This window comes from Ziziphus jujuba, chromosome 8 (genome assembly GCF_031755915.1).
Source record: "Ziziphus jujuba cultivar Dongzao chromosome 8, ASM3175591v1".
Lineage (NCBI taxonomy): Eukaryota > Viridiplantae > Streptophyta > Magnoliopsida > Rosales > Rhamnaceae > Ziziphus > Ziziphus jujuba.
The window spans coordinates 6,758,920-6,781,206 of record NC_083386.1 but is presented as its reverse complement, the minus strand read 5'-3'; the positions used below and the strand labels follow the sequence as shown (position 1 = coordinate 6,781,206).

Below are 22,287 nucleotides of genomic sequence, written 5' to 3'. Positions count from 1 at the left end.
ACCTTCAGAACACACAACAAAAAATTTAAAAAGAAAATTGCTCAAAAGAATTTAAATGAAAAAACAGAAAATAGAGAAACAATAATCTGTGGTAGCAGATTTTGAGTTTATGAATCCGGTGTTGAAGCAAAAATGTAGGAAACTACAGAAAAATGAACATTTGGATGCATCTGGCATAAGATAGATGGGAAGGGAAATAAGATGACTTCAATTATTGAATTATTTAATGTTGGTTGGAAATGCTATCTCCATCGCAATATACATTTTAGAACGAATATTGTAGTTCATTTCAAAGGCAATCATTGTACTGAAATAATTAATTAAAGTAGTTGAGTAAATATTTAGCTGTAGTTTCAATTTTGTTTTTCCTTTTGTTACTATATTTTTCTAATCACCGATGAAACTAACATCACAAGGGTGATTTTATATAACTTCAGAAGGAATAAAGAATGAGTTCATTGAATAATTTACAGAAAATTACAATATTTTATGTGATAAAAAGGATACATTTTTCCACAAAGCTATCGAATGTAATTCAGTTTCCTTTCTGAGGGTGACTGCTTGGTCAAGCCATTGCGTTCTCCATCTTTTTGCTCACCTGAACTAGTTTCAACTACAGATAGATGAAACCCTGTATTGTTGGAAACTTTCGAACCTTCCTGTGTGCCAAGTTATGACTTATGATAAGTTACAGAACTAGGGGTCAAAAATTTGATGAGAAGTTATTCACCGTTATAAACTTCTCATTGCTATGGAAAAATAATGCAATCATAGTTGAACTTTGTAAAGATTATCTCATTTGAGGAAAGCTGTTATTCATGCACCTAACGAAGGTAACTGAATGAGTATTTACGTGGTTAGAAAACTTCCCTGTACCCTCCAGCCGCCAAATTTTACTACATAATGCATTCTGCAGGTCACAAGTGCAGAAATCCTAACCAAGGATTCCGAGAACTTATATGTCAGGACACGTCCAGAATTCCTTCCCCGGAACCCTAGACAGCCCTGATCCCAGGGAAACCCTACCGAACTCTCCAACGGAAAATCCGGCAGAGCCTCCCCTAAGGGATTTACTTACCACAAACTACCTGCACTGAAAACACACTTCTAAAAATATCCTCTTATTCCTCCCATAATACTACAAATTGATTCCACAAATTGCAGCACTTCAAAATAAATACAGTAATCCAGTGCATAATAAATACAACAAGAATGAAAGAAATATTACAACTGCAATAAAAGAAAAACAGGGTACAGTACGAACTAAAACAGCGAGGAAGATCAAGTCCGCTCCGAGTGAACGCCGACAACCTGGTACCTAGAGGAACGGAATTTAAGAGTGTGAGATGCTAATCATCTCAGTGAGCGACCCTACTACTATACAATATAATACCACGGTAATAGGTATATAAATAATAATTATTTGGAAATAATATTTTCTCTCAAAACCCTTACAATTCTCTCAGTTGGAAAGGTTCCCCTTTTTAAAACATTTTCACAAAACCCTTATTCATATTCCCCAAAAACCAAGACATCAAATGAGTATCCGAACAGTAATAAATAAATTTTAATTCCAATACAGCTTTAAAACATTTTATTTTATTTTATTTTATTTTTAAAACACAGTTCCAAAAATCAGTTGATGCACCCACTATATACCAGTGGCGCCAACAGTACCCAGCGTCCCAAGGTACCGCCAGACAGGAGGTTATAGAGAGAAACCGGCATACGGTCGCGTGGCGTCCCACTGCGCCGCTGCTAACCTGGTGTCCCGGCCAAAGGGGGGTGGCCGCCCTCTCCGATGGCATCCACAGGACACCCTCATAATATCAACCGCGCGCTACTCACACCCACCTGCGCGCTAATCACAACCGTGTGCACACTAACCATCTCACATATACCATATCACATAATCAGAACACCAGTACGTGCACGGTGCATCTAAAAATCATAAAATCCATAAATTTAAATCATAAAACAAATTTCACATTTTTCATAAACATAGCGGGCATAATCCATCCGCTTGAACCGGGAAATTCTCCACAATTTCTTTATAATCAATGCCATAAATCCCATGATTTCCAAATCCACCAACTCCCAAATCCATCAATTCAAATATCCACATTTTTTTTCCAAGCATAAATAATTCTCGAATATAATAATCAAATCTCAAAATATTCCATGGGCATATTTTATAAAAATTGAAATCACCAACATAACCAAATATTTTCCTTGAAATATTTGAAATTCAAATCGTGCCCAATTTAATATTAAAACCACACCAATTTCAAAATCCTCAAAACCATAAATTAATTTCACATGGCATAAATTTGTAGAATTCGCATTTTCTTAAATCCAATAAATTCATAAATAATTCTACAATAATCCAATAAATATTTGGCACATAGAAATTAAATTCCAAATATTTAAATCACACATTATATATTCACCAATTAAATTCCCAAAATTAATTTGAAGGTGGGTCACTCACCTGGAGCATGCAATTAACCCATGATCCACTACGGGATCAATTCTACGACTCACCGGTGCTCCTAGAACAAAATTCACAGACAGTCAAATAAATTAATATTTTATTCGGGTAAATAATACCCGGTATCCGGGGGCTTAAACGCAAACGTTAACCAAAATAGTCGAATGATATACCGAATCGAAGCTCGTGGAACGAGGATCACCAATCCGGTCTCCGTCGACCCCAATTCCGCCGGAGGTGGCCGGAATTTGGCCGGAAAGGTTCGGCCGGTGTTCACTTCTCCATATCTCGCAAACCGCTTCGAATTTTTGAGATTGGAGGCCATTTTTGGATTCAGAGGACCCAAAATAGGGGGATAGGAGGCTCAATTGGGAGTGGGCTGGCCGGAAAACACAAGAAAAGAGGAGAGAGAAACTTGGCCGGCCGGCGGCTTCTCCGGCCCGATCGGCGCGCGTCCGACGGCGGCTGGCCGTGAAACTTGGCGGCCGAGCGAGCGAGGTGGCGGGCTTCCTTGGTGGCTGGCGCGTGAGGGCTATGGGTGGCCGGAATTTGAAACACAGGAGAGAGAGGGACGGTCGGGAAGCTGCGTGTGTGTGTGTGTGTTTCGGGGAAGAAGAAGGGAAAAAGAAAAGAAAAAGAAAAAGAAAAAGAAAAAGAAAGAATGGTGTTTTCCCACGTGGGGAAAGAAAAAGAAAAAGAAAAAGAAAAAGAAAAAGGAAAAGAAAAAGAAATAAAAAAGAAATAATTAAATAATATTAATAATAATATTATTATTCAAAAATAATAAAATAATTTGATTTTTTTTTTTTCACATGGTTGACATGTGGTATTTCACCATGGTGACACATGGCCACCTTCATTGAATCACACGTGGCACCTCGTTATGCGTGTAAAAATAATATTAAAATAATACAGTATTTGAAAAACTTTACAGGTCCATAACTTTCAAACCACATGTCCAAATCGGACGTGCCGCTAGTCTACGGACTCGTATCGACGAGCACTTCACAACCATGCATGAGTCAAAGCTCAACCTTGTATGAATAAAAAGTCAACTCCGGCACCCCTTGGACAGTTTGGACCTCAACTTGTTTTGCTCATAACTTTCAAACCGTAGCTCCGTTTTCGACGTGCTACCAGTCTACGAACTCGTGGCATCGTGCACTTCGCCACGGTACCCTAGTCAACTCAAAATTCTCACCGAGTCAAAAAGTCAACTTTTGACCCCCTTCGGTCAACGGTCAACCTCGGTCAACGTGCACGGATTCCGGTGCGATTTGGGACGGGGTGTTACAACCTTCCCCCCTTACAAAAATTTCGTCCTCGAAATTTCCGCACGTCACTGGAACAAATGAGGATTCTGATCACGCACGTGCGCTTCGGGCTCCCACGTAGCTTCCTCGACTTAGTGGTTCCTTGCCAACCAATCCATGCCCAAAACTTACTTCAAGTCCGGATAGATCCAACAGGATCAGGTCCGCTTCCATCACTTGATCTTCGATGCAGAAGAAACATTCCTTGATTAACTGGCTAGGCCACAAGGATTCTCCTGTAAAATCATCGGGCGTAGTCCTGGCTCCCTGCTGCGTCATAGCAAACACCCGGCCTTGACTTGTCTGCTAGGGTCTCCTTCCTCTACCTCGACTCGATCCTGTAGATGGCTGAACTGATCCCGAAGAAACTCCTACTGGCTGACTCCCCTGGGAACTCTGTCCTGGAAATACCCCTGTATGCTGTGTCCGTCGACCTGCTTCTAGCACACTGCCACTACCATAAGGGCAATCCCTCCTTATGTGACCTGGCTGCCCACACCGAAAGCAGAACCCATCCATCTGACATTGCCCAGAATGATTCCCCCTACAAAGTGGACAAATCCGCGGAGAACTAATGCGTGACTGCTGATACGAGCTTGCATCCACACTGATCGAATGGCGAGCTGGCTGGGGCATGCGATAACTATCTCTCCTCTGGAATCTGCCTCGTGGGCTTAACCCATCACTGTCTGAGCCTGAGCTATGGCTCTTCTTAGCTGCCCCCTGTCGAGGTACTCCGCTATACGAACCTTCGAATGATCTGCGCCTCGAGGGTCTGTGTATCTCCTCCTGTCTCTCTAGCTCGAGCGCTGCATCCCTGGCGGACTGATAGGTGGGATGTACTGATCCAGAAAGGGTGTAGCCGATGCTCTCTTTCAATCCGTCTATGAACCTCACCTTCTTCGTGTGATCGTCGGGAATCAGGTGCATGCAGAATTCTGTTAGTTCTCGGAATCTCCTCTCGTACTCGATCACTGTCATGTTCCCCTGTCGTAGTTCCTCGAACTCTCTCCTTCTTGCTTCACGGTAGGTAGGAGGACAAAACTCAGTAGAGAAGGCCATCTTGAACTGATCCCACGTATGCCTTGCACGAACAACTGGGCTAACTTCTCGGGTGAAAAACGTTCTCGTACCGGTAGGAAGTGTGCCGACTTGGTGAGACGATCAATGATTACCCAAATGCCGTCGTACCTTCTAGGTGTGGAAGGAAGCTTGAATACGAAGTCCATGTTGAGTTCTTCCCACTTCCACACGGGAATCGGTAAAGGTTGGAGTAATCCCGAAGGCTTCTGTCTTTCTGCTTTCACTTGTTGACAAAGCAAACACTTTGATACGAAGTCTGCCACTTCTCTCTTCATACCAATCCACCAATAATGTCATCTTGGTCATAATCGAACGCTAACCATAAAGTGCTTCTGAAGCATGCATCCTTAAACCAACAACCAACTCTCGTAACTCGATCAGCAATTCAAAAGGTAAGATTAGAACTTAAGTCTAATTTCCTCAAATACTGGTATCACCAAGTTAAGGTTGAGATTAATTCACTTGTCCTTGATTACCCTCCTAGTACTTACAATTATAAAACCCTTGCTCCTCATTGATTAACCAATAGTCTTAACCTCGACAAACATCAATCTTTCTTTTAACTAAATTCATCAAGGTCATGAATAAAATTCTCAACATCCAAATACCATTCTTGAAAACCCTAAGTTTCCCTCATTTCAAATAAATTCCATGAATCCACACCTCAAGCAATAAGGAATTTAAATCTTAATTCTAGCATCACCACCAATACTATGAACAAATCACTAGATCCTTAACCCAACAAAGTATTCCACACTTCTTAATTTCTAACTACGTCCCAAAAATCATACTCCTTATCATTGTAAATTATCACCAACAATATCAACCACCTTAAATAGATAAAACACCACCAATATGAACCTTAAATCTCCAAGGAAATAAGATATCAAGATCTTAGCTTCTAGAATGAAAATAACCATGCTTAATCATCTAACCATGCCTAAGGAATCATCCTCATCTCATTAACCTCATCAACCACCAAGTAGAACTTTAGTCGCTATCCGGATCTTGCTTGATTCTCTAAACGCTGTCGTACCTTCTCTTTGTGAACGATAGTTTAAGCATGAAATCCATGTTTACATCTCCCTACTCTTACTTATCGGTGACCTAAGTACCTTTATTCGGATCTTGCAACTTCCTTTATCGTGCCAAACCACAATGTTACCTAGTGAGCATTCCATACGTCTTGGTACCCTTGGGGTGTATCGCATACCTTGAATCGCGTGCTTCCTTTAGGATCTCCTTTTTGAACTCAACGATATCCTACTTTGGATTCTCAATTGGCGATACTTAACCTTAAGTCGCTCTTGGAAAAACCATAACATAAAACAAATAATAAAATATATTTTTCAAATATACCTAACTTGCATAGGCAATTGTTAAAACTCCACATTGAAACAATAATAAGCACATGAATAAGTGCACAAAATCATATCTTAAAATTCATAGCATAAAATAAAATATGCACGCTTGTAATGGAGGTACGTACGACACCGTCTACATACTACGTGATCCATGATTCCAACTGTCGCCGACACTCAGCTACCAATACAAACCAGGGTGGTTGCCTATATTGGCCGTCCAATCCCCTGGACTCGTAGGCAACATGATCATGGGGCTAGCTCTACATGGACCACATTGGTTCGCCGCCTCCATATGGTGCAGTATAATATCAACAATATAACATACAGATACATGTACGAGCACAAACCAAAAATACTTGAATAAAACACCTTAAATTTCAAATACCACTTTGAAAAGCATTTAAATTTTGATAATCGATCGGGAAAATATTTTGACGCCTTGAAATCGATCGACACACATCCTTAGGCAATCATCCTTCTTCTCCATGAACGAAACGGATACCATTCACGATGATAAGCTTGACCTTCAAAAAGAAAAGGCATCCTCGACCATCGACTAGGCCATAGGAATTTCCCGTTGGGCTAGATGATCCTAATTGACACCCTCGAAGATTAGAGTTATTCAAACTCGGGCAACGAATTTACTTCGAGACAAACAGAAAGAACGCTTCCATGCGGGTAAAACGAGAGATTAGACACGGATGGGACACACAACAATGCACAGTCCCTTAGGATTACAAGAACCTATGCTCTGATACCAACTGTCAGGACCCGTCCAGAATTCCTTCCCCGGAACCCTAGACAGCCCTGATCCCAGGGAAACCCTACCGAACTCTCCAACGGAAAATCCGGCAGAGCCTCCCCTAAGGGATTTACTTACCACAAACTACCTGCACTGAAAACACACTTCTAAAAATATCCCCTTATTCCTCCCATAATACTACAAATTGATTCCACAAATTGCAGCACTTCAAAATAAATACAGTAATCCAGTGCATAATAAATACAACAAGAATGAAAGAAATATTACAACTGCAATAAAAGAAAAACAGGGTACAGTACGAACTAAAACAGCGAGGAAGATCAAGTCCGCTCCGAGTGAACGCCGACAACCTGGTACCTAGAGGAACGGAATTTAAGAGTGTGAGATGCTAATCATCTCAGTGAGCGACCCTACTACTATACAATATAATACCACGGTAATAGGTATATAAATAATAATTATTTGGAAATAATATTTTCTCTCAAAACCCTTACAATTCTCTCAGTTGGAAAGGTTCCCCTTTTTAAAACATTTTCACAAAACCCTTATTCATATTCCCCAAAAACCAAGACATCAAATGAGTATCCGAACAGTAATAAATAAATTTTAATTCCAATACAGCTTTAAAACATTTTATTTTATTTTATTTTATTTTTAAAACACAGTTCCAAAAATCAGTTGATGCACCCACTATATACCAGTGGCGCCAACAGTACCCAGCGTCCCAAGGTACCGCCAGACAGGAGGTTATAGAGAGAAACCGGCATACGGTCGCGTGGCGTCCCACTGCGCCGCTGCTAACCTGGTGTCCCGGCCAAAGGGGGGTGGCCGCCCTCTCCGATGGCATCCACAGGACACCCTCATAATATCAACCGCGCGCTACTCACACCCACCTGCGCGCTAATCACAACCGTGTGCACACTAACCATCTCACATATACCATATCACATAATCAGAACACCAGTACGTGCACGGTGCATCTAAAAATCATAAAATCCATAAATTTAAATCATAAAACAAATTTCACATTTTTCATAAACATAGCGGGCATAATCCATCCGCTTGAACCGGGAAATTCTCCACAATTTCTTTATAATCAATGCCATAAATCCCATGATTTCCAAATCCACCAACTCCCAAATCCATCAATTCAAATATCCACATTTTTTTTCCAAGCATAAATAATTCTCGAATATAATAATCAAATCTCAAAATATTCCATGGGCATATTTTATAAAAATTGAAATCACCAACATAACCAAATATTTTCCTTGAAATATTTGAAATTCAAATCGTGCCCAATTTAATATTAAAACCACACCAATTTCAAAATCCTCAAAACCATAAATTAATTTCACATGGCATAAATTTGTAGAATTCGCATTTTCTTAAATCCAATAAATTCATAAATAATTCTACAATAATCCAATAAATATTTGGCACATAGAAATTAAATTCCAAATATTTAAATCACACATTATATATTCACCAATTAAATTCCCAAAATTAATTTGAAGGTGGGTCACTCACCTGGAGCATGCAATTAACCCATGATCCACTACGGGATCAATTCTACGACTCACCGGTGCTCCTAGAACAAAATTCACAGACAGTCAAATAAATTAATATTTTATTCGGGTAAATAATACCCGGTACCCGGGGGCTTAAACGCAAACGTTAACCAAAATAGTCGAATGATATACCGAATCGAAGCTCGTGGAACGAGGATCACCAATCCGGTCTCCGTCGACCCCAATTCCGCCGGAGGTGGCCGGAAAGGTTCGGCCGGTGTTCACTTCTCCATATCTCGCAAACCGCTTCGAATTTTTGAGATTGGAGGCCATTTTTGGATTCAGAGGACCCAAAATAGGGGGATAGGAGGCTCAATTGGGAGTGGGCTGGCCGGAAAACACAAGAAAAGAGGAGAGAGAAACTTGGCCGGCCGGAGAAGCGCGCGTCCGGCGGCGGCTGGCCGTGAAACTTGGCGGCCGAGCTCGTGAGGTGGCGGGCTTCCTTGGTGGCTGGCGCGTGAGGGCTATGGGTGGCCGGAATTTGAAACACAGGAGAGAGAGGGACGGTCGGGAGAGAAGAAAGAAAAGCTGCGTGTGTGTGTGTGTTTCGGGGAAGAAGAAGGGAAAAAAGAAAAGAAAAAGAAAAAGAAAAAGAAAAAGAAAGAATGGTGTTTTCCCACGTGGGGAAAGAAAAAGAAAAAGAAAAAGAAAAAGAAAAAGGAAAAGAAAAAGAAATAAAAAAGAAATAATTAAATAATATTAATAATAATATTATTATTCCAAAATAATAAAATAATTTGATTTTTTTTTTTTTCACATGGTTGACATGTGGTATTTCACCATGGTGACACATGGCCACCTTCATTGAATCACACGTGGCACCTCGTTATGCGTGTAAAAATAATATTAAAATAATACAGTATTTGAAAAACTTTACAGGTCCATAACTTTCAAACCACATGTCCAAATCGGACGTGCCGCTAGTCTACGGACTCGTATCGACGAGCACTTCACAACCATGCATGAGTCAAAGCTCAACCTTGTATGAATAAAAAGTCAACTCCGGCACCCCTTGGACAGTTTGGACCTCAACTTGTTTTGCTCATAACTTTCAAACCGTAGCTCCGTTTTCGACGTGCTACCAGTCTACGAACTCGTGGCATCGTGCACTTCGCCACGGTACCCTAGTCAACTCAAAATTCTCACTGAGTCAAAAAGTCAACTTTTGACCCCCTTCGGTCAACGGTCAACCTCGGTCAACGTGCACGGATTCCGGTGCGATTTGGGACGGGGTGTTACATTATATGTCAAATCTCTTACCATTTTCCATCATCCATCATCAACCAGACCAACGCTTTGATCTTCTACATTTCCCAAGAAGTTTACGAATGTTGTGAGTCAAATCAGGTGGGGGCTTGTCATCTTCATCTCGACTGTTGTCAGAAGTATGAGTTAACCATGCCAATGCCTCTACAGCAGCATCCCTTCCAGCAAGCTGCTTGTTTTTCTTAGGTTTTCCAACAAATTGCAAACCCTTGAACTCTACCAGCGCACTATACTCATTTGTCTTGAGGTGCTTTGGTTTGTATTTTGGAGGAGAGTGCCCTGCCCTCATTATCAGAGTTTGAAGCAAGCTCTTGGGATTCGTTCCATCTCTTGTGAATCTGTCATCGTTACCAGACTCATTTGGCTTCTTGCTATCCCTGCCAAATACAAATCTCCCTTCACATTGATCTCCAGATATACCAGCTCTTGAACCGCAAGCATAAGATATTTCCCTTCCTTGTGAATGTCCAGGCTAGGATCGTCAAGCTGCAAAATTGCAGGAGTATTATAGTTCAAAAGATCAACTAGATTAGCTACAGCAATTATTTTCTTTTAAAGCAAGACCAGAAAGAGTCATCAGTGGAAGAAATCTGATATGTAAGGCAGCAAATATGTTGTGGAAAAAAAAAAAAAAAAAAAAAGAGAATACTATATCACTTGTTAATGAAAACAATGCAAATTTTTCAAGAAAAAAGTAGGAAATCAATATCTAATAGCAAAAAAGAAAAAAATGATGAACAACAGTGTTTGGAGTAGTTCATTAATGCTAGGCTGCACCATATATAGGATGCATGCAGGTATGGTCTTTAAAGCACTGATGCTGATATATTTTCTTGTATCCTACCTATGAAATAGCTATACCCATCGTTAAGAAAATAACTTTTCTCAGATAAAGGTCTCAATCATAGTGCAACATTTTAATAGAAACGAAAATACATGTTATTTTATGTTTCCAACAATATTTTGTAGTGGACATAGTCAAAGGTAAAAAAATCACGCTTAAGACAAAGAAACAAAAGCATATCCGCAAAATCGAATTCCAGGAAACATTATGTTTCGCAATGAAACACTCAAATGCTCCATTTATATGAGACATATTTATTTATTTGCCTATTTAATTCTAAAAGGCTGTCGGTGTGGGTTGGAAAATTGAGCATGAATGTTTTGGCTGACATACCTTCTTTTGGATGAGCTTGTTAAGTTCTTCCTTTAGCTTCAAATAGCATTCTGACAAACTAGGATCCATAAAGAAGTTGACAAACCCTTCTAACATTTTCAAATGTCCAGGCTGAAAAGAGTTATAATATGATGCAAACTGTAAATTACCAAATCCAAGCGGTAAATTTAATTAACATAAAAACATGGGGATATATGCCAGTAGAAACGATACCTGCACTCCTTGGTTCAGCGCAACACCAAAAAGAATGAGTATTGAATCAGAGACACCAGTGGAATCACACATGAAAACAGTATTGTCCTTAACTTTTTCACCAAATACCAGCCATGGATAAGGAATAGTTTGGTAACGTGCATTCACAAAATTCTGGAGCAAAATAGTTGCTAGTATCCATTAAATGCTTGTAAAACCATGGACAAATTAGCAAGACCACATATATAAACTGAAAAATAACTTCAAATTTGTTGCTCGAATAGGAAGCTAAACTAGACTGTAGACTTCTGGGATGGTTAATAACAAGAAATAGTAATGTATTAATAAACTTGATTTGGATGACTTAAATTTAAATGATTTCAAAATTCACAAATGCTGAATTGAGATAAGAATTCACCTATACTTTTGAGGCATTAAACTAGATTGTAGACTTCTGATACGCATTAAAGTACACGATCATAGCTGTAAAGCATGAAAGGTCATTAGTGGAAAGGTGAGAATCTGCCACCTCCCATTCCCATGTAGATAGGTGGAATTGCTAACGAATGATAAATAATTGGACTCTTCCTAGCAGCTTGAACTTGGAGATAAAATAGTAACTTCACATCATATTTATGCTGTTTGCCCTTGACTCTTGGTATTCACAACCCATGGTTGTTTGGTTGTTTACGCATAAGAACCACATTTGGTTTCCAAATATTATTTGGTGGGCAAAAGAGAGAGTACAGGAGTATATGATGCTGGCTTGACATACATAACTGGACCTTAATTATCATACATGAAAAGGGGTTCAGAGGCGCACCACATCCTCTGTGAAAGAGCAAATAGGCAGAAAATAATAATAATAATAATTAAAAAAGAAACACAAAATCAAAACCAAAAAAAAGAAAAAAAAAGAAAAAAAAAAGAGATAAGTGAGGGGGAATGGATTAAGCATTGTTACTCACTGCATATAGTAAAACCGGCCATCATCCATTGTTTTGAAAGACATGGATGTCTCTCGGTGCTGCAAGTATGAAAGATAAAGTATCAACAAAAATCTCGATATCTAGGATTCAACATTAGAGTACAACTCCAAATAGAGAGTCCTTACCACTACAGATGCTATGCCAGGAAAAAGGCCAGAACAAATAATTGCACGGACTAATGATTGGTTGTGACTTAATCTGTTGTTGATGCTTGCATCTTCATTACCAAGCCAGCATCTATTAAAATGAAGCTAAACTGCTTCCGAAGAGAATGATAGCCTGAAGAGTTTGAGCTGAGAGGAAATGTCTCTAGCAATACTCATATGCAGATCCTTCTCTTTCTGCATCTTTCCATCCTTCATATGCACGAACAAGAGCCATATAATCACTGTAATCCTTTGCAGAAAATCTAGACTTTGCTGTCCCTGCTAACTGAACCACACAAAGAAGGCAGTTAACATTGTTTCCTTGCAGTAAAACTTCACAAGCCAAGTAGAATTTGTGCATATTAGAATAACAGATCTCGACAAGAAAATATAATAAATGAAGATGAAGTAGGAAAGACAATTGAAGGGGGAATGAGATTCAAAATGCTTCATATAGGTTGTGCTACTATGATGCTATATCTATGAACCAGTCAAACACTTCCTAACAGGACATAGGTCTACTAGGCATAGCTACATATAATCCAAGCTGTTTAGTTGCAATTGGTCATAAAGTTTAAGTTATTAGTGAGTGAGCTAACTATAAATAAAAAGCAAACACAAACACACACTTATCAACCCCATATTCACATGTAGATCAGCCTATTAACTGGAACAAAAAGGGTCTTAAACATGCAGAACAACAGATTGCCAAAAATAAGGATCATCCATATCTGATTATAAAAAACAAACGGGAGCTCTAGTACCATGTTCTGCTATTATCCATCCAAAAGCATTAAGGTATTAGGAAATGGACCCACTTATGTAAATCAAACTAAGATAAACACACAATTAACACAAGCAAGGTTCCACCTACTCATAGCATGTCCATTCAAATACTTTTATGGATATAGAACTGAAAAGGTTAGGTAATAAGTTTGAAAACTAAGCCAGTTTCGCTGATGATTTCTAGATGAAATTAACCATTACGCACTACAAATATATGGCAAAATATAGGCAAAGTGGGCCTAATTAACTCTCTTACTTGTCGTGCAGATGCTTGTGATATCCAAGATGGTAGTAGACAAGGTGTATTATTTAAAGCATCATAAGTTGTCTCTTTTGCTTTTCCACAGTCAATAACAAAAACTATATCATTGATTGTAATACTTGCTTCCGCCATATTTGTAGCAAGAACTACTTTATGCACATTATGAGGTGGTCTCTCAAATATGAGTTCCTGCAGAAAATGACATCCAAAAATAATAAGAAATATGATCTGAAATGAGCACCCACTTAATGAAATGTCTCATTTTCTGCAATAACTTAACAAATATATGTCTTAAGTACAAACCTAATGCACAATATCCAAACAGAAAGCATTCAATTGAAAGACACACACTTACAGGTGCAACTTTAACCGTATAAAACAACAAATGATATGAAAGATCTTGAAAAAGCATGCATATCTCCAAGAATTTACTTCTACACCAAATCTGATGAAGTATCCAAACAGTAAGGATTAATAAGTTAGGATAAACTTATTAAACCAACCTGTTCAGATGTTGCCATTGAACCATAGCAAGTTAGAAGCAAAACTCTGCTAGCTCAACAAGTTAAAAGCCTATGATTATAATTTGTACTTGCAAATCACTAATTAGAGAAAAAAAATAGTGAAAAAAGAAAGAGATATTAATTTCTCTTGTTTGGTTAGGCGGAAAATATAGAGAAAGAAAATACTTTAGTTAAAAGTCAGGATGAAAGGCAAATATTAGAGATTTTATTTTTCCATATAATCAAGTGAATCCAAGCTCCAAATCACATGGAAATAAACTCATCCAATTTACATGTCTTAATCCTCTGATAATGTGATGATCGCTTAAAATGAAAATAACTCCAAGCACCCAAAAACAAAAAAAAAAAAAAAAAACAAAAAAAAGACTTTTTGCATAATAGATCTGTTAACTCAAAAAATGCCACTCAAAAGATCAGATAAATAATGTTAAATTTTAAACTCTTTAGTGAAAAGAAAGAAAAAGAAATGAATACATTTATCTCTCATCCCAATCAATTTTCAAGCACATATCTGCTTCTTCTAGAACCAAAAGCAATTCTCTGTACAAAGGAGCAAACAGAGAAAAATTGGTCAAATAAGTTTTTCACATAAAAAACATTTTAGAATGTTTTGAAACTGCATTTGAGATCAAAATCCATAATTGCAACTAAACACATGGCCTTTTTCTTTCACTTAACTGAGAAAATTTGAGTGTAGGCTTTCAAGCCAGTAAGAAAACGGATGTAAGTTGGCTTCATGATCCATTGGCAAGGATGGATTCGCAACCTGATAACAGCGACAACTAGATGAATAATATAAATAAAAGAATAAAACAAAAGATGCAGAAAATTAAACCAAATATACAAAATTGATCTTCCATTCCATGTACATGCAAGTCATGCAACCCATGTTTACAAAAACAGCAAATATAAGCTCATTTTCCTTCCCATGACATCCACCAATAATCTCGAACAAGAATGATTAACATAGATTTTATTAAGCCAAAATATATGAGGTAGCAATGGTTCATAACATATTGACATATAACTCATGAATCATGAGTAGCTGAGATGGCACCATAATTCAAAAAGTTATAGGAAGTAGTCTTAGTCTTGTCGGAGGATCAACATGGTAATCAAATAACCATGAATGATCAAAAGGCTTCTGTATTGTTTCATAAGACATTAATAATCTTATACTCAATGGCAAATCCCCGCACGAAAAGCAACATCTTACCACTTCAGCTGGTTCTGCCAAAACATTGATAAAAAACTTCGCCTGCAAGAAGCAAAATAATTTGATTTCCATCAGAAGCATGTATGAGAATTAACATACAAAAGTATAATTCTTATTTGGCTTGCTTTGTAGTTGCACCAGACATGAGAAGATCAGTTGTGACCATTCCTGGCTGCAAACACAACAAAATATTAAAAAGAAACTAAAACAGTAACACATGTGTACAGTGGGCGATAAACGGTTAAATCACATAGTAGATTCTTCTTTTGCTTCTGTTCCTGGTGTATTAATTTACAACAAACACAAAAATAGAATAAAAAAAAAATTATAGTTTATTGTTATTCTTGAAAATACTGTCCAATTAGTATTTTTCTTTGAGGTAAAAAGAAGTATAACTACACAAATTATGCAAGAACATACCGAAAGGTTATGCACAACAACATTTTTGACATCTTGCATCCGCAATCCCGCCTGCAAAAAATCAGGGAGCTCTTCATTGTGGAGTTAAAAAGTAATATTTTCAGAAAGAAACTAACTTTGCTTACGTAAGAGAAAAACCAGTAGAGCATGTACCTGTAATGATTTGGTTAAATGTACCACACTGCGTTTTGTTGCCCCATATGCAGCAAATCTATGAGAAAAGAAAAAAATAAGTAAGGAAATATTAAAAAATCAGATAAACAGAGAGGAAAAACCATTGTGACAATCACCACAAGTCTTGCTCATTAAGTGTACGGTAATAATATACACTATACCACAAAATACAAGTGAATCATAATTGCATAATTCTTGACAATTAGTTTCCACACTAGCATTCAACTGTGTGAATCATCTAAGACCTAAGTCATCAAAGATTCAAAGAAGAGCTATTTTAGGCCAAATACGAAGTGTCTGGGTGGTTATGATAGACACAAAGCTAGTTTATCTGAATGGCCATTGATGAGGTGTTTGGAGTGAAAGATTGCAGCAGGATGGAAATTAAAATGAAAGGACACTGCCATTCGATGCAAGGATTTATGGTACACATGAGATGCTGAAGGCAAAGGATATCATAAACCAAATCTTTCTTAATAATGTATTACAGTAACTGCAAACTAAAACGGCACCTTGTGGTTGGTCTTCCATCTGAACCAGCTCCATCAATGTTCAAAATATGCGCCGACCCCACACCACACCCCACCACCCCCCCCCCCCCCCCCCGCCCCCCCCGAGGCTGGTTCAACATCATCTTTATTGCCTACGAGAAGCCGAAAGTCATGGATATATATATATATATATATATACACACACATATATATATATATATATATATCAGCGTAAAAGAATTGCCAAGTAAAAAGAAAACTTCTCACTACCTCTCGGCAACAGATCATCAATCCAAGAAAATTTGTAGCGACAACTTCACTGTATGTAATGGAACCCCACAGTGATCACATGTATGAGTATAAATGAGGGAAACATGTAAATGAAACTGAAATAGGAAAGAAATCATGTAGGGACAAAATAAAGTAAAACATGGGAGAAAAAAAAAAAAGAAAAAAAAAAGAAAAGAAAATGAGACTCACATGAGGTCTTCATCTGAAGCCTCTGCCAGTGGTTTATAACTATATGCATTTGATCGAACATACTGCAAATCAAATTCCAATTATGTTTTTTTCATGTAAATTGCATGTGTGTGCGCGCGCGCGCGCGTTTCATGTGAAGGATAACCACATTGAATATCATTATCTACAAGAAAGCATTTGGACATTTAGATTTTGGAATACATAAAATTATCTAAAGACAAAATATGTGACATTAATACCCATATATCAATGTATCCGAGGTTTCTTTGTGCAAATGCAACTAAATCTTTCACATCCTGTCCTTCTCTAACATCACATTGAGTACCCTGTAAAAAAGGTAATTACTGAGAAACAACAGTTTATATAACGAAGCAACAAGCTAATCCAGCAGAGAATTATGAAGGAAAATTATGAAGAAGATAAAATAGAAAGAAATATTTAAATATGAAAATAGGTACTTAAGGAGGTACCCACACATGCTAGAAAGAAACATTTAACAAAAATGAAAATAGATACTTAAGGAGGTACCCACACATGCTGTCAGGACCCGTCCAGAATTCTTTCCCGGAACCCTAGACAAACCCTGATCCCAGGGAAATACTACCGAACCTTCCAACGGAAAATCCGGCAGCACCTCCCCTAAGGGTAGGACTTACCAAAAATTACCTGCACTGAAAACACACTTCTATACTCATCCCCTTATTCCTCCCGCAAACTACAAATTGTTCCACAAATTACCGCACTTCGCAACAATAGCAACAGTCCAGTGTATAAATAAAACATAAGTGTCCCAATAGTATACAGAGCTTTATGAAGTGCTAATCAACAGAAATACAACAAGATGAAAGAAATAATACACTGAAATGAATGAGTATAAAGGTACTTCTCGAAACACGATAGCAGCGGAAAATTGGTTCGCTCCGGAAGAACGTCTACCACCTCTTGCACCTAAGGGAATGGAACTTAAAAACGTGAGATGCTAATTATCTCAATGAGTGACCCTAACTACTGAACACTTTTAATGATAATAAAATAATAATAATAACAATTAAGGGAATTGAACAAATACCAACAATTAATAAATAAATAATAACAACTGTTGGAAATAATAATTTTCCCTCAAAACTCTCACCAATCACTCCGTTTGAAATGTTCCCCTTTTAAAACAATTTCACAAAACCCGATGTACGTACTTCCCGAAAACCAAAGGATTAAACCATTTGATAAACAATAAATAAATAAATAAATACCCCAATATAATTAAAATGTAATAAATTATATTAAATAATTTTTTGAACACCTTTGGGGTTTGAAACGTTATTTGAAAATTACACCTGACGATTACATTTGACTTGATGCACCACACCATATACCAGTGATGCCCTCTGATACCCAGCGTCCTGAGCACCGACTGGCGGGGGGGTTAAAGAGAGAAACTTGCAAACGGCACTTCGGCGTCCCGACAGTACCGCTGCTGAAACCATCATCCCGGCCAAGGAGGGGGGCGGCTGTGCGCAATAACAAACTTGCCTGCCCACGGTCCAATGGCAACTCACGGGTGAAATAATAATACTTGCGCGCTGAACCACATATACATATACCAGAACACCAATACTGTGTGAATGCATCTAAAATAATTATTAAACCAATTGTACCGTTTTCCAAAACTACCGTGGGAAATACATTAAATTCTCACACTTACCATCCCACATATTTTTATTTAATACATTGGTACGAACCATCGATAACAAACAAACCACAACTTTCTCGAAATACGAGATGCAACCATAAAAATACCGCGGGCATAATTTATAAATTTAAACAAATATTTTCGTAAAATAATTAACCCAATTATGCCCGAAAAAATAATACTTAAAACCACGTACAAATACTACCGAAATACACTTTGCTCATGCATGATAAATAAATTAAACCACAATAAAATTCATAATTAAATCGCACCACATGAGCATAATTTAAATACCAATTAAACATAATTAATTGCCCAAAATAATTTTTTGAAGGTGGGTCACTCACCTTAAGAGCGTAAATCAGCTAAGATCCTCCGCAGGATCAACGCCACTACTCGCTTGTGCACCTAAACAACCACAATGTACCAACCAAAAATATTAATATTTTATTGGGGTAATTCCCAAATGGGTACCCGGGGAGCGAACACCAAACAATATCTAAAAGTTACGAGTTATATACCGAATCGAAGCTCGAGTGATGAGGATCACGGATTCGGTCTTACTTTCCGGTGATCGGACCCAATGGGGTCGGAATCTCGCCGGAAAGCTTTTCGGGTTTCGGCTCCACAATTCTCCCAAACCATCTCGAATTGGCGAAAACGGATGCCGGATTCGGGTTCAGGAGATCGAACACAGTGGACAGGAGCCGGCCGGGAGACTGGGTACTCGCCGGAACAGTAACTTCTGGCGAGCCGCCGCGGTCACCGGCAGCGCGTGCAGTGGCCGTTGGCTGAGATTTTTTGCAGATTTGTAGATCGAGGGGAGAGCAATCCAATGGGACAGGCGGTGAGGCAAACGGAGGCCGGACGGCGGAGAAATCACGGTTTGAAGAATTCCGGCCCCTCGCCGGAAAAAGCTCCGATCCCGGCGCGTCAGTGGTCCGGTGGCAGTGAAACCTGGTGGGTTGGCTGGACTTGAGGAGGTGGTGATGGCTAGCTGGCGCGTGTGGCCGGAAAATGGCCGGAAAGCGGTCTATCGGCGGTGGAGGGAAAAATCCCCGCCGATCTTCGAATGCTCGATCCGGGCGCGTCCGGCGGCCAATGGCCGTGAAACTTTGGGGTTTTGCCGGAAATGGGGAGAGGATTCTTGCTGGCCAGCGCGTGTACGGTAGATCGGCCGGAAAATTTGAAAAACTCCGGTGGCCGTTAGGACTCTCTCTCTCTTTCTCTCTCCTCTCTCTCTTTCTCTCTCTTCCCCGAGATTTTTGTCAAATAAAAGCCACAGTGGTGACACTGTTCATCCACGTGGACCAATCAGGTGACGACACGTGGCATTTCACTGTTCATCAACTCAAAAACATTAAAATATTACGGTATCCAGCAAACTTCACGCGTCCATAACTTTTTAACCGGATGTCCGTTTTAAGCGTGCCGCTAGTCTGTGAACTCGTATCGACGAGCACTTCACAACCATGCATGAGTCAAAGCTCATTTCCCCATAAATAAAAAGTCAACTCCGACACCCCTTGGACAGTTTGGACCTCAACTTGATTTGCTCATAACTTTCAAACCGTAGCTCCGTTTTCGACGTGCTACTAGTCTATGAACTCGGGGAATCATGCACTTCACCACGGTACCCTGGTCAACTCAAAATTTCAACTGGAACAAAAAGTCAACTTTTGACCCGCTCGGTCAACGGTCAATGGTCAACCTCGGTCAACGTGCAAAAATTCCGACATGGTTCGGGACGGGGTGTTACACATGCTGCTCCCCAAATTCTTGTCAAAGTTGTTGGACAGCTGATTCCACACCATCTGCTGTGATATGATACAACAAAAAATTTTAAACAATTACAGAGACCAACCGTTTGGAAAACTCATGCTTTACTTCTCAAACCACAATTTCTCCTTTCCGACAAGTATATTTGCAAATATAGTGATCAATTTATATGACAGTGAGATTTCAAATAATATGGACACAAGGTCAGTTCTTACCTGATCTTGGGTAGATTACAACATTGTCACCTGCTTTTAGAAACTCTTTGGCCAGAGCATATCCTATACCTGATTCAAATATGAGGAATAAAAATAAAGCTTAGAACAGAGCTTTTTGAACAAACAATCTCAATGCTAGTTGAGTGGATAATTCTGTAGCTAAACTTTTCCAAATCATAAATAAAATGTCAATTTTCCATTGCTTACAAAGATTTATTTGAACTGAAGAATAAAAGGAAAAAAAAAAAAAAGGCAATGAGAGGAGCTACATTACACAACAAGCCATATATGCAAGTATTAAACAATAAGAAAAAAGAGAGAAAAAAGGCATTATCTTTTTCTAAACGAAAATACAAAAACGTACAGGACTTTCATATTAGTTCTAAACTTGACTTGTAAAATTTTTCCGGTGATGTTCAGCCAATCCTGGTTTGTATCTCTGTAGCTTATTACATCTAAACTAGATCCTTTCATTTCGTGTACAAAGATACTCATTTCCAGTGTTTCATTGAGATATCTAAGTACAGGCATATGGAATTGAAATGAAATTGCTAATGATTTTTCATAATCTGACTAACCACTACTAGAGCAAATGTAATGTCTGGTATCGATGTTGTCTGAAATCCCATGTTTGAAATGTCATTTTTAACTGGTTCTTGACTGCTAGAAACTCTTCTGCTCATCTTTACTTTGGAAAAATAAATCTTGCTTGGAACAAAAAGACTTGTTGGATTCAATAAAGAAGCAGAACCATCCCTTCTAAAAAAAAGGAAAAGAAAAAAGTTTTTTAAAGTCTTTCAACACTCCAAATACTCAATGAAAAAATTGAACTTTGACATAACTATTTATAACAAAATCTGTTTATTCATGAGAATTCCTATAGAAAACAGAGAGAAATTAAAAAACACATAATAATCAGAGTAGTGAAATCGTTTGTGCTAAATTCTCCTCAAGCTTCTTCTAGCAATTTGAAAGCCTACAAAACAATTAGTACTGGAATTTAGATATCAAATCACAGTAACAAAACCAGCAGAAACCAAAAAACTAATACAAAAAAAATTTGGAACTTCATGCAGCAACACAATTAGCAATGGAAAAACAATCCCAAAAGCCAAAAAATGAAAAAGGCACTGCGGACCTTTGGTTGAACCGGTAATAAGAACATTGTACGGGGGCAGCATAAGCTCTCTGTTGATGCTGGGTTTGGATTTGGACCTTACAGTCAGAGAATTGAAAACCCATTTGCCATACATGCTCATGAGACTATGAGGAGGAGCTTGGGGGAAAGAAACCGTGGGAAAAGTGCAATGGTAGAGTGAATGAGAATATGGGTTTTGTTGGAACAGAGGAGAGGGTAAGGAATGACTCCACATTTCTTGCACGTACTTGCTAATCTGTTTAGTCCAAAGTTACCTCATCTCATCCCTTCGATTTTTTGCACGTAACAAGGTAACGATCGTAAGGCCATTTTGGGAATTTAAATGATAAAGCAGGTTTTAATTGTTTACCTTCGATTGTAGGATATAAAACTTAAAATTTTGCTTGATAGAGAAGGTTGCTTACTTCAAAATTAATGGGCATTTCACCTGGATTACACATAATTTGAAATAATGTTTTTATGAGTTGCATTTGTTCTCAAATATATGTTTATAAATTACATGTATTCAAATAGCATATCACTATATTAGTGATATGAACATTTTTAACAGTATAAAAGTACACATAATTTTTTGCTTTCTCGTCAAGTGTCATGTGTCCATGTTACAATAACCCTCCATATCAACTTCATCAATCTTCCAATGAAAATTAAAAAAAAAAAAAAAAAAAAAACACAGGTATATAATATGCTACAGTCTTGAAAAAAAAAAAGAGAGTTTATTATAGCTAACAATCTT

General features: G+C 38.3%; 1 long non-coding RNA gene and 1 other non-coding gene across 7 annotated transcripts; both read right to left on the bottom strand.

Annotated features, from left to right (window-relative positions):
• Positions 1–440: 440 nt before the first annotated feature.
• LOC125420429 (uncharacterized) lies at positions 441–21,789 on the bottom strand. 6 transcript variants are annotated; one of them, XR_009640157.1, is made up of 19 exons: positions 21,531–21,789; positions 20,971–21,368; positions 20,393–20,461; positions 20,158–20,215; positions 16,948–17,034; positions 15,717–15,774; positions 15,564–15,614; positions 15,144–15,185; positions 14,606–14,693; positions 14,402–14,467; positions 13,398–13,592; positions 12,335–12,641; positions 12,189–12,247; positions 11,847–12,051; positions 11,639–11,703; positions 11,242–11,394; positions 11,029–11,139; positions 9,825–10,337; positions 441–954 (listed from the first exon to the last, which is right to left on the bottom strand). It is a non-coding gene; the product is annotated as an uncharacterized LOC125420429 (transcript). The 6 variants fall into 6 exon arrangements; XR_009640155.1 differs by having other exon boundaries at positions 11,639–12,051; positions 15,564–15,634; positions 21,531–21,788; XR_009640154.1 differs by having other exon boundaries at positions 11,639–12,051; positions 21,531–21,788.
• LOC132804932 (uncharacterized) lies at positions 16,344–16,941 on the bottom strand. Its single transcript, XR_009640181.1, has 3 exons — positions 16,709–16,941; positions 16,499–16,547; positions 16,344–16,380 (listed from the first exon to the last, which is right to left on the bottom strand). It is a non-coding gene; the product is annotated as an uncharacterized LOC132804932 (long non-coding RNA).
• Positions 21,790–22,287: the final 498 nt, after the last annotated feature.